We start from the raw sequence: 4,040 nt of genomic DNA on the forward strand, positions 1-4,040 counted from the left end.
AGTACTTTTGTTGAAATCCTAGCAGTAAAATGTCAGTAGAAGGGGCAAGCTTTGCTTTTTTTCTGATTCTGAAACCATTTCATGTTTAAAGCTGCTTTTGAACTTGGTAGATTCAGAGCTTTGTCCAGCCATTGTCATGACCTCTCCTATGGTGAGAAATAATACCGCCAACTCGAAAAACTTAGTTCCTCTGAGCCACATCTGAAATATCTTCCATGTCTTTTTCTTTTCCTGGCATAAGTAGCAGTAGTAGAGCGGAGAGTGAAGATTAGGGCATTAAAGGCCAAGCCTGGGCCGTGAGCGGTGGCTGGTGTTATAAGTCGAGATAAACTGTGAGCGTCGGATCTGTGGATTTCAGCAGAATGGATCGGCCCGATGCTCAAGGCTTTCTGTCCATCAACAAGCAGACCTTTCCCACACGGCGACAGGCTCTAGTGGAGCAGACAATTGCAATGTAGCCAAGTGAGAACAGGGTAAGGTGGAGTCATGTTCATCTGCAGGAGCCGCTCTGACGAGCGCCGCTGCCAAGGCACCCACTTGGATCCTGCTTGATCTGTAACTGCCAGCCTGTTAGAGTGAAACGACTCCACCTTATAGACTTCTCTAAGTCCACATACTGATGACGAACCAGGAATAAGATCAAGGTGCATATAGTAACTAATACAGGTTGGGCGAGTGACACAAAAATGTAAATCCTAAAAGATGACTTTGCAAAAGAAAAACAATGTGAACACTTCCTTTGCATCCTTTATCCACTACACATTATAGTTAGCGCTTATAAACAGTAGGGAATACATAACACTATATCATGTCAATATACCGTGCATCTTTATAAGTAGTTATAACTTACATGTGTTACCTGCACATAAGCAGACTATAATGCACTGTAACAAAAGTCCTAATATTATGTCTTGCAATTGAGCAATATAACACAAGAGGGAGCACTGTTGTGCTGAATATCAGCACAGTTGTGATGCGGTTGTAGACCCAAGGACACAGGCCAAATGCCAATTATATCACAGACAGGCTGATATTTAGTACAACAGCTCAATTATGGTATTGTTTTTTTTTATAAAAGTTATAAAACCGCCATTTATTATCAGCAGATTTGTTTGTTTTTTTAAACAGTTATTTTGTTCCGCCAAAAACATATCCTTCCACAACTCGTGCTATTATGCTCTATATCAGCACTCCTGGAATGCTTCTCGTCCAATTAGATTACTCATTCAGAACTAACTGTTGTATAATATACAGTAAATACTATACCAGTTCTTGACAACCTAAGTGTCAAATTAGGAGCATATTTTATAGACATGAGGATATTGGGTTAGATAATGTATAATAATATAACCTACTATTATGATTATATAGTTATGATCTATTCATTACATATGGTAAACGTTTATGCAGGCTCATTCCAGTCAGTATAAGATGTATTATTTATAGTGTCTTATATATGTTTTTATAGCATGTTAAATTTTACTATTGTATGTCTGATGTAGGAATGATATGTGTGAAAATATATAAAACTTACAATATATAAGTTAGATACATAACAAGCATGTTGAAACAAAGGCATATCATTTCACAATTATAACTTCAATAAGTTTATGTAAGTTTACTACTTTTTAATTAAATTATCTTTATTAAATGTGTAAACTATTCTTATAAACTAGGCCCAGTCACTAGCTACTATAAGATCGTAGCTACATACATACAGTAACAAAGCACAAGCACACGAATACATAGTGCAAGTTCACACAATGCAGTATATATTTTCATAAGCAGGTAGTCCTTATAGACATGTGTCTGTCACTTATGAATGGAAAGTATAATGCACTATGTAACCTAAAATTATTATTGCATATGTACAGTACATGCTTTAGAAAATGTTTATATAGGCTGTGTGTCCTTGTACCCACAGTTTTTAAACGTATTGCTAATTATATAGATATGCTAAAAATATTTAAAGGTTATTTGAACATCATTTATAAGGTACCATGCATATGATATTACATTATGGATACAACACTAGTTTATGGCAGCATTATTATGAATAGATATTATAATGCTTCATGTACATTAAATATATATTCTAATGGCATAGGCTAATGCTTTATAAAGTGTTAAAGTGGTATGTGTATGTGCTATCTATTTAGACAGATATATTTCAATCATTAAAATGTCTAATCTAGGCTATTTAAAATGTTATATATATATATATATATATATATATATATATATATATATATATATATATATATATATATATATAATATATTTTTACAAATATATATATATATATATATATATATATATATATTCATAATGATTACAAATGCATATATATATATATATATATATATATATATATATATATATATATATATATATATATATATAATCATTATGAATAGATTTTACACATGCTTGGATTTTAAAACATACAATACAAATAATATGCCAATTCAGGAAAACATTAGTGTCTGCAGCATGCTTATGAACATACATTATAATATAGGCTAATATAATGTATGTCCATAAGTCCATATATATTGACTTCTTGGAAACATAAAAATATTGGTATTCATCTTTGCATGCAATAACATATTCATGTATTAGCAGTTGTTTAATTTATTTTGATTAATAATAAACTATAAAAGGAGTTTACATGTTCTCCCCATGGTTGGTGCCTTGGTCTCCTCTTACCTTCAAACAATGTCCAACCTTATGTCCAACCTTATGAGAAAAAGTCTGTGAATTCTTTTATTTATCATCACCTTTAAGTCCATATAATCAGGGGCACCATATTGTGAGCCCCGAGTCCTCAGATCTCTTATTAAACTTATCTTTCAGGGCAAGGAGATAAAGTGAGCTAGTGGCTTGACGGAAAAGCAAAGAACACAGAGTTCGTCTATGAGTGGAGGCCGGATATGTGGGGGCCAAAAGGGGCTGACATGGTTCACTCTGTGTGTGATGAATCTTCTAGAGCTCTTGCTTGTTCAGCAAGTGCAGCCTAGCAAGACTTTGGAGAACCAGACTCTTAATATCCAGGCTTGAATGTTCCACAGGATAACAGCTTAGATTTCCCAATGCTGATGGAGACTGACATCTTCAAGTGTCAGGTTGTGCTGTCTGTAATCACCAGCCAAAAGTAGAGCCCTGTCGAGAGACTAAACAGTCTCGCTAAAATATTTAGAAGAACGAGCTATGAAATTCTCACGCTTTGATGTTTTAATGCAAGACTCAGAGGACAAGCTCTGTTTCTTGAATTGGAAAGCCAAACTGCAAACTGCAAAAAAAAAAAAAAAAAAAAAAAAAACAGCTTTGGCCTTTTCTGACATTGGCATTTTCTGGTAAATAATGAATATAAAATGTTCATTTTTTACAAATATGTACATCTATGAAAGTTCAACAAATAGTTGGTCCTTTGCTGTCCATTTTTTGTCAAGTAAACATCAACTCCTTTCATCCATGTCAGAAAACTTGGGCTTTATCAATGACTGATATGATACACTAACACTGGAGACTTCATCCCACTTTTTAACCCCCTTATTTGAAGCATTCACCATACAGTACAACTCAGTTGTGACTCCAAAATAAAATAACCTTAAACCCTGCAGCCAAAACTACAGTTAAGAATAAATACTCAAGAATTCAATGAGACTGTGAACAATGGTTTGACGAAACACATACTGTAGTAGCGGCTCTCTCCATAGAGTCCAGTTTCTAAATGAGGTGACTTTTTTCACTTCCACTTGATGCCTGTGCTGACCAGCTCTGACAACACACAATCAAACGTGGAAAAATCTTCCCTTTACAGAAGGCTAGGTCCTGCCCTTTAAAGGTCTGGATTGGTTTTTAAAATTTATAAGTGCACTGGAGTGTGCACTTCAGTCTCAGATTCCTGAATGCCGCACTGAACACACAGAAGGCTCTCCTCTCCTGCATGGCAGAGCTTATTAGTGACACTGGACTGGTGGAATGCCCTGTGCTTCAACCCCTTCCCCTCACATTTAAGTAAAGCCAGAGTGATCTAA

Source organism: Clarias gariepinus, chromosome 19 (assembly GCF_024256425.1).
Source record: "Clarias gariepinus isolate MV-2021 ecotype Netherlands chromosome 19, CGAR_prim_01v2, whole genome shotgun sequence".
In the NCBI taxonomy this organism is placed as follows: Eukaryota; Metazoa; Chordata; class Actinopteri; order Siluriformes; family Clariidae; genus Clarias; species Clarias gariepinus.